Source organism: Erpetoichthys calabaricus, chromosome 3, assembly GCF_900747795.2.
Source record: "Erpetoichthys calabaricus chromosome 3, fErpCal1.3, whole genome shotgun sequence".
In the NCBI taxonomy this organism is placed as follows: Eukaryota; Metazoa; Chordata; class Cladistia; order Polypteriformes; family Polypteridae; genus Erpetoichthys; species Erpetoichthys calabaricus.
The window spans coordinates 210,606,345-210,623,650 of NC_041396.2; the positions used below are offsets into that span (position 1 = coordinate 210,606,345).

A 17,306-nucleotide genomic window follows, 5' to 3' on the forward strand; every position below is an offset into this window, starting at 1 on the left:
GAATTTTCAAATAAATTGAACATAATTTATTTAAATAAAAAAGCATGAAGGATAAATCAGTTATTAGGTAAAAGTGTGTCCAAATATATGTACTGGAAAAAGTAATTAATTTGTAAAAAGTGATTATTGATATAAGTTATATAAATACATTTCCAAAACTCTGTTGCACAAAAACAAGTTGATACACCTTTTTGTTATTCTTGGGATCGGATGTGTGTCTTGTTATATGCAAAGGCGCATGCAGAATTATATAATATGTCGGTTATTGTTCAGTTAGGGTTGTTAGTCCTTGACCAAAATTGATCTTGATTATTAAATCCATCCATCCATTATCCAACCCGCTATATCCTAACTACAGGGTCACAGGGGTCTGCTGGAACCAATCCCAGCCAACACAGGGTGCAAGGCAGGAAACAAATCCCGGGCAGGGCACCAGCCCACCTCAGGGTGCACACACACACACAAACACACACACAGGACAATTTAGAATCACCAATGCACCTAACCTGCATGTCTTTGGACTGTGGGAGGAGAACATGCAAACTCCATACAGGGAGGACCTGGTAAGCGAACCCGGGTCTCCTAACTGCGAGGCAGCAGCGCTACCCACTGTGCCACCATGCCGCCCTGATTATTAAATGATTTTGTTATTTTTCAAATATTATCTGACTTTTTATGTTATTGATTATGTTCATTGTACTGATTTATGTTAGATAATGCTTTTATTTGATTGTTTTCTTTATTTAATTTAAGTATTGTGTTTTTGTATTTTGTTTTGCTCTACTGTGTTTCTTGTACTTTGTGATGTCACCGCTGAAGGTCATCCCTCTGCCATAGCTTTCGAACCTGAAAACGAATCCTTCAATGGTCTTTTGAAGTTCTTATAACCTCTTATAACACTGCAAGATGCTGAGAAATTAATTCACATTTTTGTTTTTAGTTGACTGGATTACTGTAATGCATTCCTAACAGGACACCTTAAGAAAGACATCAGTTGGTTGTAATTACTACAGAATGTAGCAGCAAGACTCTTAACTAGAAAAAGAAAATATGAACACATCTCTCCAGTTTTAGCATCATTACATTGGTAACCTGTGTCATTCAGAATTGAATTCAAATTACTACTAATGGTGTATAAAGCCTTAAGTATTCTTGTTCATTCTTACATTTTCTCCAAGTCCTAACTTTAGATCTTCTAATGGTGGTCTGCTTATAATTCCAAGACTCAAGCTTAAAAGAATTGGTGTGGCAGCCTTTTGCTGTTATGCATCATAAATCTGAAATACTTTACCAATTGGGACACACCAGACTTATACTGTGGAATATTAGAAAAAAACCTGCTAAAAACCCATTATTTTAATTTGGCTTTTTGTAATAATATTTCAGTTGTACTATTAATAGACTAAATAGGCATAGAATTATCATTTTTTTCAGGGATTTATATTCTCTACTAATCTCCACTTTTCTCTGGTTTCTTTTCTGGTTCTTCCGTGGAGGTGTTTTATACCATCACCACCTGATTGAGGCACCGTTCAGCCACCTGTGATGCTCGAATGGAGGTGGGTACTCTGGCTTTCCATGAGGCCAACTTCATTAAATCCTCTCAGATGAAACTTGGAAACAATAAGGAATTATTTAAACACATTTATGTTAGGTAGAATGCCCAGTGGTGGCTAGGTGATCCTTTGGCCTTGGGATCTCTGCAGATTTTCTTTTTTCTCCAGTTTAACTGTTTTTTCTGTCCTCTCATCCATCTGACCTTATCACCAGACTCATCTTTAAAGACTTACATTATGATATTGTATATAAGGACTCTACTCTTCTACTAATTCTACATCTAAGTTTCATAAAATTGCAACATGTTTTTTTCAAAAGTATCTGTTGTGCTAATTGATAGTATTCTTGACATAGAGAACTTGTCATTAGATATGGGGTCTTCCCAGACTGTTTTAAGACTGCTGTTGTTAAACTCAAGAAAAATAATCTTGACTCCTCTGTTTTGGAAAATTTTAGATCTATTGTATTTCTAACCTGCCTTTCTTAAGTAAAATCCTAGAAAAGGCAGTCATTAGGCAGCTAAATTATCACTTGAATAAACATTCTGTCCTTGATAAGTTTCAGTCAGGTTTTAGAACAAGTCACAGTACAGAAACTGCGCTAGTTAAAGAAGTAAATGACTTGCGGGTAAATGCAGACAACAATGCCGTTTTATCTGTTCTCATCCTCCTAGATCTGAGTGCCACATTTGATACAATTGATCACAATATTCTTATAAAACTCCAAAGTCAGTGGGTGGGCCTCTCTGGCAGTGTCTTAAATTGGTCCGAGTCTTACTTAACAGGTAGAAAATTATTTGTTATTTGTGGTAATTATACTTCACAATCACATGATATTCTATGTGGTGTTACACAAGGCTCTATCCTGGGTCCGCTGCTCTTTTCGATCTCCATGCTTCTATTAGGTCAGATTATCTTGGGGCATAACATGAGCTACCACAGCTATGCTGATGACACACAACTGTATTTATCAATAGCGCCTGATGACCCCGACTCTCATGGTTCACTGAATGCATGAGTAGTAATTTTCTCAAACTAAATATGGAGAAAACAGAAATCTTAGTGATTGACAAAAATGGATATAGTGAGGGTATTAGAAATAAACTTGATCCATTAGGCTTAAAAGTCAAGATGGAGGTAAAGAATTTAGGGATAATTATTGACTCTGACCTGAATTTTATATCACATATCAATCAAATCACTAGGACAACATTTTTTCACTTATGAAATATAGCAAAAGCTAGATCCCTTATAAAAAAAAACTCAATCGATTGCAACTATTGCAGAAAGCAGCTGCCAGAATCTTAACTAGCAAAAAAATCCAAGTACATCTCTCCAGTTTTGATGTCACTGCATTGGTTACCTGTATCATTTAGAATTGACTTTAAAATACTGCTTATGGCTTACAAAGCCTTAAATAATCTCACTCCATCCTATATCTCAGAATGCCTGTCACCTTACACTCCAAATCGTAACCTTATATCTTCAAATGAGGGTCTGCTTATAATTTCAAGAGCTAAACTTAAAAGAAGTGGTGAGGTAGCCTTCTGCTGTTATTCACCTAAAATCTGGAATAGCTTACCGACAGAAATTCAACAGGCTAATACGGTGTAGCACTCCAAAAAACTGATAAAAACATATTATTTTAATATGGCTTTGTTATAGCTTCATTTTAGTGTAACCCTGATATTCTGTATATGCATTTAATTATCATTTTTATCATGGCTCCACAATCCCTACTAACCCCTACTCTCTCTGCTGTTCTTTTCCTGGCTTTCTGTGGTGGCAATCTGCACCACTGCCACCTGATCAAGGCACCATGCAGATCCTACATTGATGGATTCAAGGCCAGATGTTCACATGACCATCATCATCTAGTTCTTCCATGTGAAGCCTGAAAACCATGAGGACTGTTTTAGATCATTTATGTTAGGTAGAATGCCCAGTGGGGGCTAGGTGGTCTCGTGACCTCGGAACCCCTGCAGATTTTTTTCTCCAGCCCTCTGGAGTTTTTTTTTTTTTTTGACTTTCTTGTCCTCCTGGCAATTGGACCTTACTTTATTCTTTGTTACTTAGCATTGCCTAATCTTATTTTTATATTTTTCTTTCTTCATCTTGTAAAGCACTTTGACCTACATCATTTGTATGAAAACGTGTTATATAAATAAATAAATAAATAAATGTTGTTGTTGTTGTTCTATTGAGTGCATTTATTGGATTTACTTTCTTCTGTTCTTGGTTTTTGATTATTGGATTACATACTGGGTCCTGTTTGCTTTGGGCTGCCTTCTCAGGCGAACCTTATTTGTCATTTTGTGCTTATCTGCATTTAAATAAATAAATACATTTATTTAGAAAGATTTTTCTTTGGCCTTGTCCAAACTGGCCATAGAGTTTTCAGATTCTGTCACTGGAATGTAATTTTTTATATAATTGGAAGTATTTTGGACTTTTAAAGCTGGGTCCCCCTTCAGGTCTGAGTAAGCTGAAACAAGCCTATGATGTTTGGGAGTTGGGGGTCAGACAGTGTGGGGTAGGCCTTGTTTGTGGATGTTTTTGATGGCCTTCTCCTTCTATGCCATAGCCATGCACTCAAAACAGTTGAAGAATGTACAGTTGGTTTCTAAAAGTGATTCCCAAAAGCAAACACAAAACATTCTAGATAGCCACAATACCTGTCAACCACATTAAAATACTGCACAGTCTTCATTTGTCAGTCAGATAAAATGTATCAGCAACAAAAGTTGATATTACAGAGATATTGTATATTAAAGACAACAATCAGTTTAGAAAGCCTGGCTGAATAAAACTATTAGTCTAAATTATTATTTTTACCCCTTGTCAAGCTAATGCCTAAGCTCAATTCCTGCTACCTGTTGAGAGGAATTCTGCTAAAATATGCCTTAGAGAAGAACCTCAAGCAAAATTGCAGGATTTAAAATAATTAGTCATGGAAAAGCATAGAGTGGATTTAAAGTTGAATACATTCCTCAGACACTGACAAACAGAAGCAATGTGCAATGTCCTAATACATGGGCACTTATTGTTTCATTTGTTTCAAAGTAAAGTTTTGTTTTTTCAGTGTCAGGGCCCTGCAGGTTTGAAATAAATTGGAATCTTAGGAAAAAAAAAATAATTTCCAGCACCAACATTTGACTTCCGAGGTAAGTGGAACACAGCATATTGTTTAAGTTTGCTATATGGGTGTAAAGGTCAGCTCCATACACTTCCAGGTATCAGACTGGATAACAAATGTTCTCTTTCTTGTTTGATTTTCTGGTTTAACAGAATTCTTGCTTTGTTCTATGATTTTGATTTTTATTTTTGGCAGAAGCTGGAAAGGGCTTTTGGTTAAATAATCCGGGCTTGGCTTTCGATAACGTTTAATCTTCAGGTCTTTTCATGCTTGTTCTTGCAAAGACAATGACAGTTGCATCTATGTTGATCGAGGCCCATGCAGCAGCTATGTTTTGCATTGTATTGCTTTTTGTTGTTATCATTCATGATATCCTCCTGTTGACTTCTTGGATTTAAGATGGCTGCAGCATTTTGATACATCACTATAACAGATGTTGTGCAACTGGATGATGTTACACCTGCTGGTTTTGATTATTGTCAGGAACATGTTAGGTGTTACCTTGATTTGTTTTTATAAAAGACGAAAACACATTTTCATTTATATCTGAATATCACTCAGAAACAAAGGAATAGCCCATGTTCATCATCATGAACAACATCATGATTCAACATCACCTCGCAAAAACACAAGAATTATTTAGAGTTTTCTTTGGTTTTGACTAGGAAAATATTTAAAACTTCTGATTATGGTTTGCATTTTGGTTTTGGGTATTGGTATTTTTGTTGTTTTGATGACATTTCTGAAAGAGTGCTTCAGATGGAAGTTAGAATGGACTCTAAACAAAGCCAAACCAAAAAACAACAACTGGATGGACTATGCCAATTTTGTAGTCTGATGGCATCAGTAGCGGCTTCCTTTAACAGAAGCTTCTAGCCACTCAAAAAAATGATATTTTGCCAATTCTGTTATCCTGCAAATAGTCAGCAACATTGCAAATGTACCTGTATGTTTTTAGTATTTTTAATATTTAATCACTTTGGTGTAGATAATGGTTTTAAGCTGAATTTGAAGTGGCGAGTGGTTCTGTCTCCAGCTGTACAGATCTGATTCCAGTCTGGTCACAGTGTATGTAAGTGTATAGAGTTTGTGTGTGTGTTTTTTTTTTTACCTATTACTGTTATGATTTGGTATTTTATAAACAAACTAAGTCTATTTTTGCATGAGACTGATTTTTTTACCCTTGTTTTATTAATATGTCCCACCGCTTTTTTGTGTTTTGGTTTTTCTTCTCAGTCTAAGCAATTCTGTGGCTTTGTGGCTGTGGCCATATTGTTAACAGCTGCTTAGGCCATTCCACTTTATGTCATGGATGCAATGTCACGGGCCATTTTAAGATGGTGGCAAGCTATCAGTCACATCTGAGTGTCTAAAAAAACATTTCTGCATTAATAATTCTTTTACATTTATATAGCACTTTTCTTGCTACTCAAAGCGCTCTCCATGCAGGGAGGACCCGGTAAGTGAACCCGGGTCTCCTAACTGCAAAACAGCGGCACTACCACCGTGCCGCTTAGTCATTGTAAAAAAAATCTATTTAGAGAGTTAAGACTTTCCACATCTTTCTTTTTACTATGATTTTTGTTTGACATGTTGGGCTTTGTTGTAAATTTTATTTAACTCTTATGTTTTTGACACATGCTTCATTTTGTGATTTACTGTATATCACTCTGGTTCTGTTAGATACATTTTCCTTTTCTGCATTTTTTTCACACTGGCAGATCAGTTGAATGGGTACATTTCTGCATGTGCCTCTCATTGCGTCATATGACAGACACGGGTACAGCACCACATTGCAGGTTAGATTGACTGTTGCCTCAGAAAGTAATTGTGGGTGAATGCATGATTGCTGTTAGCCCCTTCAGTGGTCTTTTCCTACTATGTTGTCAATGTTGTTATGATAGGTTGTGATTCCCAAAGTCCTAGTATTGAAAGCAATGAAATCATCTTTTTGGATACTGAAACAATTCACATAGAATGTTTTTACCTTTAGTTAAATGAAGAAAAATCTGAGATATATTTATAGGCTTGTTAATTCAGTGAAATACATCTGTAAAATGTAAATTACATTCATTTTGTTTCTTAAAGATCACTTTTGATTTATGCACATAAAGATGTTGTTGAACGGATTTCTATTAAAAACAATACGGAACATACACATGTACCAGAAAGGTTTCTGGGAAGTGACATATCACTGTAAGTTGTGTCCCAGTACTGTTGTTCTTAATATACTGACATAGAGGTAATGTTGTACTTGGACATGCAAACACACATTTCACTGTGCCCACAGGTTTCTGAGGAAGTAACAGCACAATTCATTCAAAGTTACATCTCTCTGTATTTTTTCAGGTAGTAATTAAGGTATTTTAAATGACAACACAGTTATGTTTGAGTTCTGTCCTTCCATCCATCCATCTATCCAACCGTCCATCAATATTTTAACCCATGTGGTCAGGTCACGGTCACAGGGAGCCAGTAGAGCAACAATCTGTGAGTTTCTGTATGCATTTATATATAAATTGTATACAATTTGAAGAATGACTTATGTACCAGATAGTCATTGCAAAGAACTTTCTTTTACATATACATTTTTATACGTTAATTCTGACACAAACATTTCACAAATGTACATTTGCACATAATGCCACTGGCCTCTTCCAGACAAACATATCTTGAGCTCCAAAAATACTATTAATCAGTATTAATGGTTTATTTCAGTGTCATAGAAAACACATACAGTACATGTAAACACGAAGACTAACCAACATACATAGACACCGAAAAATTTGCAAAAAATGTTCAGACACTACAAACTGGACTCCTGTGTGAACATATGGATCTATAAAATTGCAGTGGTATCTACTTTGTCACTCTTTTTTATGTTCCGGCCCTAATTATATTAAAATAAAATTTATATCCACATTAATAAACATATAAGTGTCTGTGGGTTCGTGTGTCCACCTGGTTGCTATGTTATTCCAACAGATGGTGCATTACAAATATGTAATAAGAAGATGCATTTTATTTGTCATTCCAACAGATGGCGCATCATGAACACTAACACTGTTTTTATAAGTCTCATATCAATTTGCATATAACGGAGACATATGCATTGACATCACAGATATTTGTAGTAATGCATTTTATTATTACAAATTATTACATGTATATTTATTATTACAATTGTTTATGATGTGCAATTTTGAAATGACAAATGCAATGCATTTTAAAACTACATGCACTTCAAATGTTAACACTAATGTGTATGTTGATTGCTTAGATTTTAATCTGTCTTCATCAGGTAGCACAGCTAGTTGCATATATTGTGACATGTGAGTCACTGTCTTGTACCCCAAAACACGAGGCTGAGTCTCAGTACTCAGTAGCTTTATTCAGCTTGAAACAGAAAGAGCATGGTTATTTATTGTAGTGGGATCTACCACTCTGTTATACACAGACACAGCAGTCAGGCAGGGCTGCAGCCAGGTTAGTGGCCAAGTAATACTGTTCCCTGCACTTATAGGTTCCTTGTATCACCCATCGTCAACAAGCAATTATAGTGCAATTGCAATCTTTTCGTAGTTGCTTCAGCAGGGAGCGGCCGCAGTGCTGTGAACCCAGCAACAGGTAAACAGTTTTCCACAGACGCGGTGATTGTGCTTCAGGACACTCTTCAGCTTGTTGTCCCATTGGGGGGAGTCCCAAAAGAGTTTAGAAACCCCACACTATATTTATGCTCTTGGTTATGGACTCTGATTTCAAGTACATTTGTATAAAATATAATTTATGCTTGTAAAAGCATAAATGCAGTTGTGCCATCATTTTACATACCCAGGCAGAATTTGTGAAATATTGGTAATTGTTTGGAAAGTATAAGTAATCATGCAGAAAGTTTTCCTTTAAATTAGGGAGTGTGCTCAGGTGAGGCAATTTATTATCACATAATTGTGTGTGCTCTTTTTAAATCAAAATGATAACTGAAATAACCCAAATTGGTCTGATCAAAAGTGTACATACTCTTGAATGTTGGGGATGATAATTTACACGCAAGTTATTGTTGTTAATGGAACAGACTTTAGCACTTAATTGTTTATTTTTCCCTGGTCAGCAGCTAAACAATAACGAGATACTTCTCGAGTCAACAGATGACCAGCTAACTTGGTGGTCTCAAACTAGATGCCAGTCTTTTTGGTTAATGAAAGGTGTACTATGATTTGTTAGTGGTCTCATTCTGCTGGATTTTCATTAATGTTGATTGTATAAATTTGTTGACATATAAAAATACATTGTGGACCAGAGCAGAGTAATATTTCTCAAAGATTTTATTTTAACAGATATTGTATTATGGAGGCGTACTGCAAATGTAAATGAATTACATTAGCTGGTTATCTGTTAGCTGGCAAAATTAGGACAATTAAATGAAAGCAAAAGAACTTTCATTACCAGCAGGATTTGGTAACTAATTAAAAAAGCAGCTGGAACAAAAACTTGCAGCCACAGCGGCCCTCCAGGATTTGACTTTGACAGCCCTGTTGAAAGGGTTTTCAGGGAGCCCTTTTAGTTTGTTACACAGACAAACAAAACAAGAGAAGTGCCAAGATATTTAGTGTTGTCCAACTTAACAGATTAGATGAGATTAAAGACCCCACCTGACAAAAGCAGGAATTGGCATGCTATGCAGAAACATGGGATATTGCAGCTGATGGTTGGCAAAGGGTCATAAAGCACAAGATGGTCAATACTTTGGCAAGCAAGCAACTACACAAAAACAAAAAGCTGACAGAAAACTAAACAGCCATCTTCAAATCACTACACTGCCACCATGTGGTGGCTCTGAGGCTAAGAATCTGCACTGGTATCTGGAAGGATGCCAGTTCAGATCCTGCTTCTGCCAGAAGGGATCTTATTCTGTTGGGCCCTTAAGCACGGTCCTTAACCTGAAAATTGCTCCATATACAATGGTTGACCCTACACTCTAACCTCCAAAGGTCCAAAGGGATTAATAAAGTATATCAAATCAAAAAAAAATAAACAGACACACACAGCACCAGCAATTATTAGACAAGATGGCAAACAAAAGAAAAAAACATCAAAAACTGTGGAAACATTGCAGAATTGTGTACAACCCCCTGGTAATTCTGAAAGATATGTGATTACAAAATTAAATTATCTAAAGAACAGTGCCATTACGTCTCTTTTGAATTGAGCCTTCAAGCAGATTTCAATAAATGATGGCTGCCATCAACTAGTCAGTGATGTGCTTACTTAAAGACCAAAGAAATACACACATCATAAATATGTATGAACTTGCACAAAAAGAATGCACAAAGGTTCAACTAAATGAATAAACCCACAGCAAACTCCATGTGTTTGGTCCAGAATGCATGAATCCCAATAGAAATTGCACTCAGAAACCACCCAATTTTATATGCTTTTGGCTATCAAAGCAAGAGGGTCAGTCAATCATTATCCAACTCGCTACATCCCAACATAGGATCATTGGAGTCCATCCATCCATCCATCCATTTTCCAACCCGATGAATCCGAACACAGGGTCACGGGGGTCTGCTGGAGCCAATCCCAGCCAACACTGGCACAATGCAGGATCAAATCCCGGGCAGGGTGCTAGCCCACCACAGGACACACACACACCCACACACCAAGCATACACTAGGGACAATTTAGGATCGCCAATGCACCTAAGCTGCATGTCTTTGGACCGTGGGAGGATACCGGAGCACCCAGAGGAAACCCACACAGACTCGGGGAGAACATGCAAACTCAGCTACCACTGAGCCACCGTAACGCCCTAAGCAAGAGGGTTCATGGTAAAAAAAACGTACGCAGAGTTACTCTAAGTTTAATGTGAAGTGAGGAGGTGGTATGTAAAACATGGTGTAGAATTTCCTTTATGTAAGCACTTGGTCTAACATATCCCACCCAAGTAAATACCAAGCTTTAAGTGATCTAAGTAATATTTTGGCTAGACTTTTAAGGATAGCCAGTGCTTCTTATTTGCAGCTAATGGACCAAACACTTGCCCATTCCATTAGGTGCAAAAACTGTGACAGGTACAGACTTATTACATAACAAACTGATAATACAATGCACATTCTTAGAGTAGTCCTTCTTCTATAGTCCTAGAATATTTCCACCTAGGGTCATCTAAATATAAAACAAAAAATTCTATATTCTGTCAAGATGAGACGCTAGGGTGTATTGTTTATAAGCATGGCTTTGGCCTGAAAAGCACTTTGGAGTACCGTATATACTTGCATTTAACTTCTCCCGCGGATAAGTCAAGACTTGATTTTACAGGATAATTTCTGCTATTTTATAATGTCGGTATAAGTCGAATGCGGAAAACTCACACTATTGGTCAAAGAGATTATGATATGCTAACGCTCACCTGAGAGAGTAACCATGGAGCACACTGCCTTTTTTTCCTATGTGCCTACATGACCACACAGTAATACCTGAACTATTCTGAAACAATGTTTGCACCGATTTGTGTTTTTTGTATCTCACACCCTCATACACCTTTATCATAAGAGCATCCCTTACGTATCTACGATGGAGCGTTCAATCAGAAGAAAATATGAAGCTGGTTTTAAATTAAAAGTCTTTGAAGTGGGGAAATAAATTGGTAACTGCGTTATTGCAACAAAATTCAATGTGTCTGAGAAACTGGTGCGAGATTGGAGGAAGCAAGAAGATTTAAAAAAACAAACTATTAAGTGTCGCATTTTTGAACAGGCATATAAGTCGGGGTCTGATTTTATGATCGATTTTTTGGGTTTCAAGACCCGACTTATACACGAGTATACGGTATCTTCTCATGAACTTCGTATTCCTCTACGAAACTATATTTTGGGATATGGCATTGTATGGATTGAGTATTTCAAACACATTTAATGATTTTTTTAATAGTTCTTTGCCATTCACCTTAATATTTTTCCTTTGCATTGTTTTTGATTTGTTTTGATGCCATGTTTTGATGATGCAATTACATGTACCACTGATCACTTTTTCCTGTGCCATGGAGTCAGTGCTCTTCATGTTATATACTGTAGTCATAAGGTCCATTCTTCATAGAAGCAGTTAATGAACCAAAGGTTGCCTTTCAGTCCTTTCAATTTGTAAAGAGAGGCTCTTCAAAACTATACAATAATATAAATTTTTTGTTATTGCAAAACAGCTACTTAATGTTACAAAATGAAGGGTACAGATAACCCCATTAGAGAGAGGACTGTTGCCAGAAACATGCTGCTCAAAAGCCAACTTGTTAAAAAATGAAAACTCTCTCTTTATTGTTACAGATGTGAGTATCAAGAGCACATTAGAAACATTAGAACAATTGTGATGACAACAAGCCATTCAGCCCAACAAGCTCATTCATCCCATTCATAGTAACTGTCATTAAAGTACTACTTTCAATCACACTTCTGGGTAATTTATTCCACATGTTTATGTTTTCTTGCATGAAGGAAAACTTTAATATTTGTGTGAAATCTGCCCTTAACTGGTTTCCAACTGTGTCCCCATGTTCTTCTTGCAAAATGTATTTTAAACTGACATATTATTTTAACATATTTTAAGTTATTACATACAAGTATTTATTTAACACTCACATAATTAAGAAACAATTTACTGTTAATGGGGGAAAGAAAATTAGAAAATGAATGCCACTAGAGGTGGTGATTCTGCATTTGCGGCCAAGAGCAGAAGGTTGAATTGCATAAGCATGCCAGGACTGTACCTCATTTGTTGTATAAGTTGACAAAACATGCAGGTGATGGATGAGAACAGCTAAGATGTGTCCCACATCGAGCCAAAATGAAAACTACAACTGGAGCATGTGAATGTAACTGAAAGAGGCAACTTGGGAAACAAAAACTGAAAAAAGATTATTTGACCTAACCTTAAATAACAAAAAAGTAAAAAAAAAAAGTAAAAAGTGTTTTCATACTTTTTTAGAACCTTACAAAAATTTTGATTAAAGGAGGCTAGTCACTCGAACAAACTGCCAGTCTTATCCAATTAATTCTTCCAAAATAACATCAAGTCAAGTTTTGAAGGTCACCAAAGTTCTAGTGTCTACCACACTGCTTATTCCATGCGTCTATCGTTCTCTGTGTGAAGAAAAACTTCCGATTGTTTGTGCCAAATTTACTGTATTAATTTTTAAACACTTAAATTATGTCTTTTATGTCTATTATGTCCTTCTTCATTGTTACCATCATGCTCTTATATGCCCTACAGTTCATTGTTATTAGCCATATATATGTCATATAAAGCTGTTTTTTTCTTTGCAGCTTCTTCAACTCCTTATTAAGCAACTGCAGAGGTTTGTTTTAATATCTTACTAATTCCATTTTTTTGGGATGTACCTTTACTGCATTATACAGTATATAAAATGTTTTAAGCCTGTCCCAATGCTCCTCAAATGCCTCCAAGTTTAAAAGCATATCCCAGTTTATCCCTTTTAGACTGTGCTGCATCTGTTCAAAGATTGCCCTGCCAAAGTTAAACTTAACAGTTTTGGTCTTTGGATCTACACTCTTCCAAAACACTGGTAAAAACCCTAGTGGTTCAAACACCTCTATACTCTTAATTCTCTCCTGGGGCCTCATATATAAACAGTGCGTATGCACAAAAATGTTGCAAAAGCCCGTTTCCACGCTCAAATCGCGATATATAAAACCTAAACTTGGAGTAAAGCCACGCACATTTTCACGGTAGCTCAAACCCTGGCGTACACAAGTTCTTCGCTTGGTTTTGCAAACTTGCGGCACCCAGCGTCAAAGCAGTGCTTTTGCTCTTGTGTGGTTTCCCTTTCTTTTTCAGATCCACATCCCTGACGCAGCTTTATAAATACACTGAAATTAACCGCATATTATTTATTAGTTTAAGGCATCTGATTGTAATTAACCTGTAACAATATAATGGTCCACAGAATGGCCAAACTATTCCAAATACCATAGCTGCTTTAACGCTGTTACTCTCACTGCACCACTCGGAGCAGCTGATTGGAAAGAGAATTATCCGTATACAGAACCAAGCACACGCTGCCTCAGCCATTCGCTATTTGAACTGCTCTCATCCGACAAACGCTTCAGAGTCTTTCCTGTACGGACCTCGCAGTTCAGAAACAGTTTCATTCCAAGAACTATAAACTCACTGAATCAATCCATCAAGTACTCCTTATAGAACTGTTTGTACTTATGAGTACAATTACCTCACTGTAAACTTGCGATACAGTTATAATATTGCACATCCTGCGCCACTTTATAAAGCGTGTATTTACATATGATGACGATATTGTTTTTAAGATGAAATGCATCAAAATATGTTTATTACATTATACAGATAAAATGTTAACGTCATTTCAATAATCTATATTGTTAATAATTAAACATGTGATGACACGGTGTCGCATCACTAGCGACGAGCTGGTGCCCTGATTATTCCTGCCTCGCGCTGTATTCTTGCTGGGGCTGGCGCGACACTGCAGAAAGACAGATGGATAGAATAATTAAACATGTACTACGAAGATATTTCAATGTTCCTTAAAAGTTTTGAAGAATTGGCATTCTAAGCTTACTGATGGCTTAACATCTATTACAGAACTGGTTGTGTGGCAATTGGTTACTTGGAGAAAGAAAAGGAAGGACAGGAATTGGGGTTTAGTACGTTTGAAAGAAACAGTACTGCTGCAATAAATTATTTCATTGAAGGTCGCGCATGGCGCAAGCATCTTGTGGGAGGCAAGAACAATCTGTGGACGAGGCGCCTGCTCGTCACTGTCACTGTGCCACCATGTTCCCATGTTTAATAACATGCTTTCATTCCTATCATCATGACAATGATATCACGTATGCATCTCAGTATTTTAATTATTCAGAGAGCTGTAATATTACGAATGTAATGGATTCTGTGTCCTGTCGGAGGAAGAGAAAGCCCATTTAAGAAGCAGGTAGTGCACATAGAGCACATAGAAGATCAAATACAAAATGAAGCATTTAACATGTAGAATACAAAGTATTTAGCATGCTAGTTTAGTTATGATGGGATTTGAGAAACTATTTTAGATTTTAAGATGAAGTTTATGATGTACTACTTTAATGACAAAATAAACTACATGATTAAAGTGGAAATTTCGAGACTAAAGTTGACATTTCATGCTTTTTTCCCACTGTGTGCCTTTTTTTTTCTCTGTACCCTAATAAGCTTTCATATGACACTCAGACGGTGGGCTACGACTCGCCTTTTCACGGCGACTTTGATTTCTGACCGCTACTTTTTTATTTCGGGCACTGTGAGACTTTGTGAACTTGAACTTTCGAGTTTCTCCTCCTCCAGAGATTGTTCCTGCCTCCCGCAAGATGCTTGCTGGGCCGTGTGCAACCTTCGATGAAATAATTTATTGCAGCAGTACTGTCTCTTTCAAACATACTAATACCCAATTCATGTCCTTCCTTTTCTTTCTCCAAATACCCAATTGTCACACAATCAGCTCTATAATAGATGTTAAGCCATCCGTAAGCTGAGAACGCCGATTCTTCCAAACTTTTAAGGAACATTGAAATATCTTTGTAGTACATGTTTAATTATTCTATCCATCTATCCTTCCAGTGTCGTGTCAGCCCCAGCAAGAATACAGCGCGAGGCAGGAACAATCCCTGAATGGGCATCAGCTTGCCGCTAGCGCTGCGACATCGTGTCCTCACATGTTTAATTATTAACAATATAGATTATTTAAATGATGTTAACATTTTATCTGTATAAGGTAATAAATATATTTTTCTGCATTTCATCTTAAAAATGAAATCTCATCATATGTAAATATGTGCTTTATAAAGTGGCGCAGGTTGTGCAAAATTATTACTGTATCGCAAGTTTACAGTGAGGTAATTGTACTAATAAGTACAAACAGTTCTACAGGGAGCACTTGATGGACTGATTGAGTGCGTTTATAGTGCTTGGGATGAAACTGTTTCTGAGCCGCAAGGTCAGTACAGGGAAGGCTCTGAAGCGTTTTGCCACATGAGAGCAGTTCAAATAGGCAGCATGTGCTGGATGCTGTATACTGATAATTCTTTTTCTGATCAGCTACTGTAGAGCTGTGATTCCACACTCAGATACAGTGATATAAATACTCAGAGTGGTGCAGTGAGAGTAATATAGAAAAAGATGATCCGCTGTGGCAACCCCTAACGGGAGCAGCTGAAAGAAGAAGAAGAAGGTGCAGTGAGAGTAACAACGCTAAAGCAGCTATGGTATTTGGAATAGTTTGGCTATTCCGTGGACCATTATATTGTTACAGGTTAATTACAATCAGATGCCTTAAACTAATAAACAATATGTGGTTAATTTCAGTGTATATGATAAAGCGGCGTCATGGATGTGGATCTAAAAAAGAAAGGGAAACCACACAAGAACAGTAGCACTGCTTTGACGCGGGGTGCCGCCTGTTTGCAAAACTGAGCGGAGAACTTGCGTATGCCAGGGTTTGAGCTTGCATGAAAATGTGCGTGGCTTTACTCCAAGTTTAGGTTTTATACATCGTGATTTCAGAGTGGAAACGGGAGTACGCAACATTTGTGCGTATGCACCGTTTATACATGAGGCCCCAGGTTATGTTTCTAGACTTCAACCATCCAGTTTTAGTGGGGCTGTGCCTGCTGCAGCCACAATTTTTCCGTTCTTGGCTGACAGGAGTGAAACCTGACGTGGTCTTCTATTGTTGTAGACCATCCACCTCAACGCTGGACATTCTCACTGAATGCTTTTTGTTTTTGCACTATTCTGAGTAAATTCTAGATACTATTGTACAGAAACACTCAAACCAGCCCATCTGGCACAAACACAGTCAGAAGCACAGAGATCACAATTTTCCCCAATTCTGGTATTTGATGTGAACATTAATTGAGGCTCCTAACATTGTGCTGCTGCCTCATGATTGGCTAATTAGATAACTGTTTGGAAACCTAGGTGTACAGGTGTACCTAATAATTTCCTCAGTGAGTGAACATAAACTTATGAATGTTATTTACAAATGCCATTTTAAATACATAAAGTAAGTGCACTGTCCTACAAACTCAATAAAATTTTCACTAAGTACCCTAATATTATTTATACACAACCAAAGAGAAAAACATAGCTAGCATTTCTTTAATTAGTTCATTTTTCACCACCTTAACCAATATTAAAAAATGTCATCACATATTATGCTTGAATCCATTTTCTCTTGAATAATGTCAGATCACTTGAGATTCACCCAGTGTTAATTAAGAAGTTAATGTCACCTCAAATTAAATAGCTTACAGTTAAATATACTGATTTTTTAGTAAGAAGTGTTTATGACAGCTTTGTTTTTTCAGAGTCTTACTGACATACTGATCAGTGTAACAAAATGCATTAAGTATTTTTAATATTAAAATTGATCTTTTAAAATACTTTGTGGAAATACTTTTAACTGTATATACTATATACACAAATTGTTCTTTGACAAGGGCTTAGTCATAGGGTGCTGAATGATCAAATTTTGCTTTGACTTTTAAATGCAGTCTATATACTTGCAACCAGGGTTATAGTCAATAATTATGAAATAA

At 36.7% G+C, this 17,306-nt stretch overlaps 1 long non-coding RNA gene across 1 annotated transcript in view; it reads right to left on the reverse strand.

Annotated features, from left to right (window-relative positions):
• Positions 1 to 321: 321 nt before the first annotated feature.
• Positions 322 to 17,306, reverse strand: part of LOC127527178 (uncharacterized) — an 80,653-nt gene continuing 63,668 nt past the window's right edge. The window contains exon 2 of the long non-coding RNA XR_007934480.1: positions 322 to 441. This is a non-coding gene — a long non-coding RNA (uncharacterized LOC127527178). The remainder of the gene's footprint in view (positions 442 to 17,306) is intronic.